This window comes from Trichosurus vulpecula, chromosome 1, assembly GCF_011100635.1.
Source record: "Trichosurus vulpecula isolate mTriVul1 chromosome 1, mTriVul1.pri, whole genome shotgun sequence".
Classification (NCBI taxonomy): Eukaryota; Metazoa; Chordata; class Mammalia; order Diprotodontia; family Phalangeridae; genus Trichosurus; species Trichosurus vulpecula.
In genome coordinates this window covers 454,727,265-454,739,231 of record NC_050573.1, presented here as the reverse complement: position 1 = coordinate 454,739,231, position 11,967 = coordinate 454,727,265, and the positions used below count along the sequence as shown (strand labels likewise).

Below are 11,967 nucleotides of genomic sequence, written 5' to 3'. Positions count from 1 at the left end.
ATATGTTTGATCATATCCTCTTTAGAGCCACCCAAAAAATGTCTTTGTTGATGGGACGATTTTTGAAATATACTTTGCAAGATAATATCATACTCTGAAAGCATTAAGCTTTGAAACACTCTAAATTTGTCTTTGTGAAATCTATAAATATTCAAGTTTGAATTGGTAAACTTATTCCCCTCATTAAAAAAAAATAAGGTGCATGAAAAAGATGCATTGTGCGTATTAAGACAGTTGTATGGGCAGTGCATCAAACTTTGGGCTGACACTGAAGATAGACAACAATCTGGGCTATAGTTGAGTGACAAAAGATTAGCATGAATAGAATTAGGAAATTTTAATGTTCCTGATTGCCCCTGACTATAAAGCACATTTCAATATCGGTATTTTCACAATAATACTATATGGCACAAGCATTTACTAAGTATTTACTATGTGGCAGACAGTATGTTCAGTGTTAGGGATACAAAAAAGACAAAAGCATGGTCAATGCACATATTCTAATGAGGGGGATAAAATGCAATCTGATATGGGTATTCACACATATGGTTATATAGGTATATATGTTAGCTATTACCATTAAGCATACATGAGTTTATCTAATGTGCTTGACAGTTATATGGAGAATATCCTGGGGTGAAGGAGAATGGGGAGGAAACCTTGAAACCCTTGAGGGAGACTTGTCAAAATAAGAATTCAATAGCCCTTTAGTAGATTAAATGGCTATTGTTCTGGACTATCAACCCGAGAGTGTATTTTAACATGTAACATATAACAAGATTCCTGTAAACGTTACAGCAAACTGTCTTGTAGTAGAAAGCTATCTGAAGGCATAGGGGTGGAGTGGCCTGAAACACAGAGTATATCTAACTATCTATCTATCTTCCATCTGTCTATCTATCTATCTATCTATCTATCTATCTATCTATCTGTCTGTCTGTCTGTCTGTCTGTCTCTCTGTCTGTCTATCCTGTTTTTTATATGGAGAATATACATGTATACCTGTATATGTATGTATATACATATATGTGTGTATACATATAGACACATTAAATAGAAGGTATTTTTAGAGGGAAGGCATTGGGGAAAAGGGTGAGTAGGAAAGGCCTCCTAAGGAAGGCAAGAGTAGAACTGCATCTTTAAGAAAGCCAGGGAAGTTAAGAGATTGATGTGAAGAAGAGAAGCGTTCCAAGAATGGGAGACAGCTCATGAAAAGGTACAGAGAGAAGAAATGGAATATGTTTTATGAAGAACTATAATTTGGCCAGTGTCACTGGATAGTAGAGTACTTGGAAAAGAGTAAAGAATAATTGAAAAGGAAGGAAGGGAATAGGCTATTGATGGCCTTCAAAATCAAACAGAGGAGTTTTCTTTGATCTTGCTGGTAATTGAGTCACATGGAATTATTGTGATGGAGTGGGATAGAGAGACATAGTCAGAACTACTATTCACTTTTTTACATTTTAAGTTCCAAATTGTCTCCCTTCCTCTCTTCGTCCCCATGGCCCACTAGAGAAGGTCACCATTTGACACAGAAATAGATAATATAATACTATACTATGCATACTTCTATTTGTCAGTTCTTTCTCTAGAAGTGGATAGCATTTTCTTTCAAAGGTCCTGTCATAGGTCCTTGATTTGAATATAATATTTGGAATAATTTATTCATTCATAGTTATTACTTAAACACTATTGCTCTCACTGTATGCAATGTATTATTAGTTCTGTTCATTTCATTCTTCATTATTTCAAACAAACCTTTCCATATCTTTTTTTTCTAAAATCAAACTGCTCATCATTTCTAACAGTGCCATAGTATTCCCATCACAATCATACATTACAACTTACTTAACCATTCCCCAAATGATGGGCATCCCCTCAATTTCCAGTTTTTTGCCACCAGAAAGAGTAGCTAAAAATATTTTAGAACATATAGGCTCTTTTACTGTTTTCCTAATCACCTTGTAACACAGACCTAATACTGATATTGTCAGGTTAAATGTCATACACATTTTTATAACACTTTGGGCATAATTTCAGACTGCTCTCCAACGTGGTTGGTTCAGCTCACCACCAGTTTATTAGTGTCCAAATTTTCCCACATTCCCTCCAATATTTGTGATTTCCTCCTTTTATCATTTTAGCTAATCTGTAGGTGTGAGATGATATCTCAGTTATTTTAATTTGCATTTTCTAGCCAATAATGATTTAGAGCATTTTTTCATATAACTATATATAACTTTGATTTTCTTCATCCAAAATCTACCCATTCATGTCCTTTCATCATTTATCATTTGGGGACTGACTGATGGTCCTATAAATTTCACAAAAGGTCTCTATATATTTGAGATATGAGACCTTTATCCAAGAAACTGCCTATAGTATCCACCCAATTTTCTGCTTTCCCTTTAATCTTGGCTACATTAATTGGCTTGGCTCTTTAATTCAATGTAATCAAAATTACCTATCTTACATCTCATAATGCTCCCTATCTCTTGTTTATTCATAAATTCTTCTATCCATATGTCTGATAGAGAATATATTCCATGTTCTTCTAATTCACCTATGATATATACCTTTCTATCAATATCATGTATTCATTTTGATCTTATCTTGGTAAAATGGTGTAAGATTTTGATTTACATTGGCTTCTGCCTGGCTGATTTCCAGTTTTCCCAACAATTTTTATAAAATATTGAATTCCTATCCAAAAGCTTAAAACTTTGCATTTGTCAAATGCAAAGTTACTATAGTCATTCACTACTGCCTATTGTATGTCTATTCTGTTCTATTGATCCACTTCTTATTTCTTAGCCACTACCAGATAGTTGTGACAATAACCACCATATAATACAGTTGAAAATCTGGTATTGCTAAACCTCCTCCCTTCAAGTTATATTTATATACATGTAGTTACTGGGCAAGCATATGCCCAGATATTTTATGCTTTGTCTTATTATTTCAAATGGGATATCTCTTACTATCTCTTCTTGCACATTCTTGTTGGTGAACACAGAAATGCTAATAATTTATGTCAGTTTATGTTACATCCTGCTACTTTGCTATAACTATTAATTTTTTCAACTAGCTTTTTAGTTGATTCTCTATGACTTTCCAAGTATATCATCATACATAACAGCAATGTTACTAGCAGCTACTGTGGCTGTGTAAGACCAACAACAACAGCATACAGGAAGGGCTGCAAACACTGGTTCTTTGATATGATTTCCTAAGGAAAGGAATTTTAAGGGGTTAACAATCTCACTTTAATCAAACATACATATATCATTCACTTAGTCCAGGGGAAAAGTCAGCACTCTGAACTACAAAGCAAATACAAACAGAAATTACAAACCTACATTATATAAACAGAGGAAGTAACACAAATGACTCTATCCATAGCAATACATAGTTATCAGAGAAGCACCAGCATCTGAGTTTTAAGGAGCCGGTGGGGCTCCTTAACGGCTATCCAGAGTCTCCACATCAACACTCTTCCAATGAGTGAGAACACCAAACAAAATGCTATCCTCCGAGTTTATATACCCTTCTTAGGGCCCAAAGCTTCACACCTCATCAGCAAAAGGTATAAAAAAAAGTCTCACTCTGCTTAACATTACATCATATCATTTGAAAAAGAAAGATAGGCTTATTACCTCATTGATTCCTTCAACTTCTTTTTCTCCTCTTATTGCTATTGCTAGTATTTAAAATACAGTATCAAATGATATTGTTCGTAAAAGGCATCTTTTTTCTCTCCTGATCTTATTGGGAAGGCTTCTAGGTTATCTCCTTTACAAATAATGTTTGTTGATGGTTTTAGGCAGATGCTCTTTATCATTTTATATCTATATATTTATATCTATGCTTTCAAGTGGTTGTTTTTTTTTTAAATAGGAATGAGTGTTGTATTTTGTCAAAAACTTTTTCTGAATCTATTGACATAATCATATGGTTTTGTTACTTTTGTTATTGTTATAATCAATTGTGTTAATAATTTACCTTTGGTTAAAAAAATCCATAGATTCCTCGTATAAATGCCACTTGGTCACAATGTATAATTTTTATGATATAGTGTTGCAGTTTCCTAGCTAGTATTTTATTTAGGCTTTTTACATCCATATTCATTAAAAATTTTCTTTCTGTTAATAATTTTCCTGGTTTAGATATCAACACCATATTTGTTTCATAGAAGGAATTTGATAGGACTCTTTCTTTGCCTATTATTTCAAACAATTTATTTAATAATAATATTAATTGGTCTTTCAATGTTTGGTAAAATTCACTTGTAAATCCATGTGGTCATGACATTTTTTTCCTTTGGTAGCTTATTTATGGTTTCTTCAATTTTTTTTTCTAAAAGAAGTTTATTAGATATTCTGTTCCTCTTCTTTTAATATAGGGAGTTTTATTTCTGTAAGTATTCTTCCATTTCACTTACATTGTTAAATAATTAGCATATAATTTATAAAAACTTCCAATAATTGTTTTGATTTCATCTTCATTAGTGGTATATTCACCCTTTTTTCATTTTTTGATACCAGTGATCAGTTTTCTTTTTTCTTTTATTAAAATCATATTAACAAATGATTACTCTTTTTTATTTTTTAAATAAAACCAACCCCCACTTTTATTCATTAATTCAATGGATTTTTCACATTCAATTTTGTTAATCTCACTTTTACTTTTTAAGATTTCCAATTTGGTGTTTAAATGGGGATTTTCAAGTTGGCTTTTTCCTAGTTATTTTTAATTGAATACCCAATTTGTTGATCAGCTCTTCCTCTATTTTATTGACAAAAAATTTAGAGATATAAACTCTCCTCTGACTGCTGCTTTTGCTGCATCACACTGGTTTGAACATATTTTCTCATTATTATCATTCTCTTTAATAAAAGTATTTATTTTTCTCTGATTTATTATTTGACTTACTCATTCTTTAAAATTAGATTATTTAGTCTCCAATTAATTTTAATCTGTTTCAAGGGTACCTTATTAAATATGATTTTATTGTATTATCTGAAAAGGATGCATTTAATATTTCTGCTTTTCAGCATTTGACTATAAAGTTTTTTATGTGCTTGGTATAAGGTCAAGTTTTTGTAAAGTTATCATGTACCATTGAGAAAAAGATGTATTATTTTCCATTCCCATTGAATTGTCTCCAGATAGTTGTCATATCTAGCTTATCTAAGATTATATTCATCTCCTTAACTTCTTTCTTATTTGTAGTTTTCATTAGATTTACCTAGTTTTGAGAGGGAATGGTTGAAGCCACTATTATAGTTTTGCCATTTTCACCTGTAATTAATTTAGCTTTTCCTTTATAAATCTGGATGCAATACCATTTGGTGCATATAGATTTAGAATTAATATTACTTCATTTTCTATGGTACCATTTCGCATAATGTAGTTTCCTTGTTTAATCTTTTTCAGTTAAATTTCTTTCAGCTTTAACTTTGTTTGGGATTATGATTTCTATTTATACTTTCACTTTTGTTTCAGCTGAGGAACAATAAATTCTATTCCAGGCCTTTGTTTTGTTTCTTTATGTATATCTCTCATTTTTCTATTAATATTTTATTTCCCAATTCCACATAAATATAACTTTTAACATTCATTTTTCTGAAATTTTGAGTTCTTAATTTTTCTCCCTTCTTCCCTTCCCTCCCACCTCTCCAGGACAGCAAAGCAATCTGGTATTGGTTATACATTAACAATCCTGTTAAACATGTTGTGAAAGGAGAATCAGAACAAAAGGGAAAATCATGAGAAACAATCAAAAAATATGTTTTGATCTGCATTCAGACTCCATAGTTCTTTCTCTAGATGTGGTTAACTTTTCTTTCACCAACCTTTTGAAATTTTCTTAGATCATTGCATTTCTGAGAAGAGCTATCATAGTTAATCGTCACCCAATGTTGTTGGTGCTGTGTACAATGTTCTAGTTCTGCTCACTTCTCTCAGTTTAAGTTCACATAAGACTTTCCAGGTTTTTCTGAAATCTGCCTACTCATTGTTTCCTATAGCACAATGGTATTCTATTACAATCATGTACCATAACTTGCTCAGCTAATCCCCAGTTGATGGGCATCCTCTCAATTTCCAATTCTTTGCCACCACAAAAAGAGCTCCTATAAATATTTTTCTATGTGTGGGTTATTTTCCCTTTTTTAACTGTCTCTTTAGGATACAAATCTAATAGTGCTGTTGCTGGGTCAAAGGGTATGTGCACTTTTATCGCCCTTTGACCATAGTTCCAAAGTGTTCTCCAGAATGGTTGGATCAGTTCACAACTGCACCAACAATGTATTAGTATTCCAATTTTACCACATCTCCTCCAACACTGCTCATTTTCCTTTTCTGTCATATTAGCCAATTTAATAGTGTAACAACAATTCAGCTAGCAGCTGCTGTTGAGGTGTGAGACCCAACAAAACTAGCAACGAGAGCTGTCAGCACAGGTTCTTTTGATCTGCTTTACTAAGGAAAGCAATGTTAAGGGGTTAACAATATTACTTTATTCCAACATACAACATCATTCACTTAGTTCAGGAGGAAAAGCCAGCAACCTGAACTTCAGAGCAAATACAAACAAATTACAAGTATATACAATATAAACAGACCAAATTACAATTCGTAGTTACCAGGAAAGCATCAGTCTGTGTTGACAAGCCAAGGAGCTCTTTACAATGGCTTGCCCAGACTCATGTGCCACTCTTCCAGTGACTGAGAGCCCCAAAGAAACAACTCTGTTCTCTCTTTTTTATACAGTCATCAGATATCATCCCATTGACTAGAATGTCATCTGACTGACCAGAGCTTGGGCACATACCATTGGCTCTGGTCTTAGCAACTCCCCTTAGGGCCCTGGTGGATTCACACCCACATTTGCTTAGCCCCTAGTAATTAGGGTTTTGGGGCCTACTTAGGAGTGAAGATCTACTCAGACCTCCTTTGGTTGGCCTTTACAAATAGGTGTGAGGTGACACCTCAGAGTTGTTTTAATTTTCATGTTTTTTATTCAATAGTAGTTAGAGCATTTTTATAAGACTATAGATAGCTTTAATTTCTTCATCTGAAAACTGCCTGTTCATATACTTTGACCATTTATCAATGGAGGTGTATCTCTCATTTTTGTTCTTTTTTAGCTCTGAAAAAATTTATTGAGAATGTACCAGTTCCAAGTTGGTTTGGAATCATTAGACAGCTTCTTCTTTAACAACACAGTCTTTTTTGAGTGGTCCAATGAAAGCTTTTTTCTCCTCCACAATATGGAACCAACCACAGCTAAATTTGGAGGTGGTATCAATAAACTTCAGGTCAATCTTCTCCAGAGAGTGACATTTGGTCTGCAGTAATAGAGGCTTTTGCAGGGTGAGGACATGCTTCTTGGTTCCAATGACATGAGCTTTCAGCATGATAAAGTCATTGGTCACTTCACCTTAGCTGACAAATCCTCCCAGATGGCCAGTGCTCTTGTCAGAGAGATTATCATCAGTGGACTAGTTGTTTTTGATGAGCTTGCTACCTGTGATCTCATAGCTCTAGCCTATCTTGTAGATCTTTTTGTTGATCTCAGTGCAAAGGAGGTAACCCTACTGACCAGCTCAGGCCACAGAGAAGGCTACACAGGCAGATGCCAAGCTCCAATACACACCACCTTATGTAGGCCTTGGGCTTTGAGGGGGCAGTTTCTTTGTCTGCCAGAGGCTGGTGACACCTTTGTAACCTTTCCTATTGGTCACTCCAATTATATCAGTCATCTTGTCCTGCCCAAATATGGTGGACATGGGAACCTGCTGCTTCAGCTTCCCATGGGCCCAGTCCAGTTTCTCTGCCACATTGCCACCATACACCTGGATCTCCATCAGGTGAGACTTCTTTTGTCTCAAAGGGAGCAGGTACATCTGGGTATGGGCAATGATATGGACCACCTGGCAGTTCTTCTTCATGCTACTGAAGTACCTCTCCAGCTGTTTTTTGCTGTCATCATCCTGCCACTTCTAGTACTTGGCAAAGGCTTTCTTCTTGTACTTATGCCAATTCTCATAGAATCACCTCTTACACTCATCACTGATGTGCTCAGCAAAGATGATTTTGAGGCTCTGCAGGCCTTGTGGGGTTTTCACATAGCACACAATGCCTAAAATGACTATGGCAGGGTGTTTCTATGAGAGTGATAATCTCCACCACTTCCTTTTTACTGACCTTTGAGTCAGTCCTGTCCACCTCTCAAACTCTGTGGGTCATTCCTGCCTCATAACCCAGAAAGGCTGTCTGGTGGATGGACTTGGTGGGTTCATCTTTGGGGAAGCTCTTCATCTTTCCCCAGTGTCTGCTGCTTCTCTTTTGAGGCAGAAAGACCAGAGACCCAGGCCTGGGAGCAAAGAAGTTCCTGTGAGACATTCTGCTGTTGTTGTACCTGCAGCTTCCTCTGAAGTGACTTAGGAGCTATCTCTCATTTTTAAATTTGTCTTGTAAACAGCAAATGTTTTTTTTTTTAATTCTGATTAGCCATTTCCATGTTATAGATGAGTTTATCACATTAACATTCAAAGTTATGATTATTTGTGTATTTCCCTCCCTCATATTTTTCCTTACTATTTATCTTTCTCTCCCTCTTTTTACCCTATCTCTCCTCAGAGGCCTAATTTACTTATTTACTTCTGACCATGCCTCCCTAATCCACATGCCTTATAAGAATCCATCCCTTATCCTCTCTCCTTTCCTTCCTTAATCTACCCACCCTTCTAAAAGTGCCTACCTTATCTTATCCCCTTGCCCTCCTATTTCTCTTTAAGTTATGAAGAATTTTATGCCCTTCTTGATATATGTGTTATTGCCTCTTTAACCTAGTTCTGATGTGAATAAGGTTTTATGACTACTATTTCTCCACCGCTGCTTGCCCTCCACTATAACAGTCCCTTCATTCAAGCCTAATTTATATGAGATACTTGCTCCATTTTACCACTCCTTAAACAATTTTATTTTTAGGATTATCTATTCTGTCATACTCATCTCAACTCCAAATCTTCTATCAATGAATGTTCTTTCTAACTATCCTAGTAATAATGACATTCTTAGTAGTTACAGATTAATGTTTTCCCATATAAGAAGTAAACAGTTTGATCTTATAAAATCCCTTATAATTGGTCTTTCATGTTTACCTTCTTATATTTCTCTTGATTCTTGTAGGTCAAATTTTCAGTTCAGTTCTGGTCTTTTCCTCAAGAGTACTTGACAGTCCTTTAATTCATTAAACACACATTTTTCTTTGAAGGATTATACTCAACTTTGCTGCGTAATTCATTCGTGGTTGCAAACCCAGCTTCTTTGCTGTTCCATGCCCTTTCATCTTTTAATGTAGAAGCTGCTAAATATTGTGTTACCCTGATTGTAGCTCCGCAGTACTTAAATTGTTTCTTTCCAGTTGCTTGTAATATTTTCTTCTTGATCTTGGAGCTTCAAAACTTAGCTACAATGTTCTTATAAGTTTTCCCTTTGAGATCTCTTTTAAGTTGCAATTGAAATATTTTTTTCAATTTCAATTTTACTCTAGTTCTAAAACTTCAGGGCAATTTTCATTAATACTTTCTTTAAGTATAGTGGATAGACTTTTTTTGATCATAACTTTCAGCCAGTGTAAAAATTCTCATGTTTTGACTCTTCAGTCTAAACCAGATTCTAGCTCATTTCATTTTGTAAAGAGATGTTTCACATTCTCTTCTATTTAATTTTTATAATTTTGTTTTATTGCTCATTGGTGTCTTATGAAGTAATTAGCTTCCCTTTGCCCAATTTTAATTTTTAAGGAGTTATTTTCTTTCATAAATTTTTGCCAATTGGTTGACTTTATTTCCATAGTTTTCTGGATTTTCTCGCATTACTCTTATTTTTTTCCTAATTTTTCCTCAACCATTTTTATTTGATTTTTGAAGTTCTTTGTAAGGTCTTTCAAGAACTCTTTTTGGACTTTTGACAATTTCATATTTTTTTGGAACTTTAGTAGTAACTATTTTGACTTCACTGGCTTCTTCTGAGTTTCAACATCTTCTCTATCACTATGGCAGCTGTCTATGATTATTTTTCTTTCTCTTTTGACTATTCAGTTTTTTGTTTGTCTGTTTATTTGTTTCGGGGGTTTTGTGGCTTATTTCTTGGCTGTTAACTTTATGATAGAGATCAGTTCCAGTCTCAGGCTTCAGGTTTTTTGTGCTATTGTTTTGTTTTGTTTTTTTAAATCTCTATCTGGGGGTCTGACCTCAGGTACTCCTCTCCACCCCTAAGCCCCAACCAGAGCCTCCATCAGTTCTTTCACCAGAAGTACTTTTTCTTTCTGCCATTCCTCTGGCTGATGAAAGCTTTAGCTCACCCCTCTGCCCTGGAACTGAAATCAGGAATGCCACTCTCCTGCAAGTGACCGTAGCCACCAGGGTTCCCACCCCTTTGTGACCACACTCACCAGCATGGACTCAATGTACCTGAGTCTTCTCCCAATCAGCCACCAACCCCCACACTGTTTATGTGGTGGAAGTTCCTGAAACTGAGGCTACAGCCTATATAACTGCCCCTAGGGCTTCTTTGTTGATTCAGAGGTATCTGCCAAGAGGTATTTGCTTTCCAGCCAGTTTGACCACCACTGTGGGAGGTTAGTTCTTTCCTAAGGTCCTCCAAAGTTGCTCAGGCTGTACAGACAACTGCTTTACTTTGACTTTTAATTATTTCTGCCACTCTAAAATTCACTTTGAAGCATTATTGCGAATTGTTTTTAAGGACATTTGAGGGAGCTAGGTAATTTCCTGCCTTATTCTGTCATCCAGCCATTCACCTTCTCAGCTGAGGGAAGGAATGATTAGATTGAGAGTCTCTAGGTAGGGAGGCCAACCAGAAGACTATTCCAGAAGACTACTCCAGTATTCCTTTCAGATGTTAAAAGTCTGCAGCATGGTGTTTTCTGTATGAGAGGAGAAAAATGGACATATATACAAAAAACATTCTGAAAGTAAAAATTAAATGATGACAAAAAAATTGGATATGTGTAGTAAATGAAGAGTCAAGAGGAACACTGAGGTTGCAAGCCTAGATAACTGGAAGAATATTAGTAATGTTGAGAAGAAGAGAGGGCTCAGCAGGGGAGATGATGTTTGGACATTCTGATTTAGAGACTCCTACAGGACATCCACTTCAAGGTCTCCACCGGTAAATTGGTGTTGATAGACTTTGTTCATTCTTTTATACACACTGTAGAAGCACACTAAAACCAACTTTTTTGGTTTATCTACAAATATGAAGAAACAAATATTTCTCTGGTCTAAAAACCTTTTTCAGACTTTTCCCAGTTTGAAAGCATATAGAAGGGCAAGGAAAAAAAAGCATAGGGGATCCTCTTCTTAGCGAAATGTATTAAGGGTGGAAACCAAACTTTGAACAAAGAGTGCCTGTTGCCTACTAATAATCACAGATTCCCCCACTCCCTGAAGTGATTGGACATGACCCACTTAAGAGTAAAGTCCTCTTTTTTCAATCAAGGATCAAAACATTGATCAAAAAATAACAACCTTAGAAGACTTAAAGGAGAGTTATCAAAGTAGGAATGCAGGAGCTCTTTAATAGATTAAACAGTTATTGTTTTCAAATATTAACTCTAAAATGTATTTTAACATATTGTAAACTTATATTTGTTCAAGATTCTCTTAAATGTCATACAGATTGCCATAGGGGTAGCCCAAAACTAGGAGAAAAATATTATTTTTCTTTAATAGTATATATCATGTTGCACATACGTATCCTATATCAAATTGCTTACCATTTGAGGGAGGGAGGAGGGAGAAAATTTGGGACTCAAATTTTTAAATGAACATTAAAAATTACTTTTACATGTAATTAGAAAAAATAAAATAATATTTATAATATTTTTAATTTAAAAAACAGTATATATCATGTATCCCACATTAAAGATCTACA

General features: G+C 34.9%; 1 pseudogene; it reads right to left on the bottom strand.

Annotated features, from left to right (window-relative positions):
* Positions 1–7,202: 7,202 nt before the first annotated feature.
* Positions 7,203–8,409, bottom strand: LOC118839783 (annotated as a pseudogene).
* Positions 8,410–11,967: the final 3,558 nt, after the last annotated feature.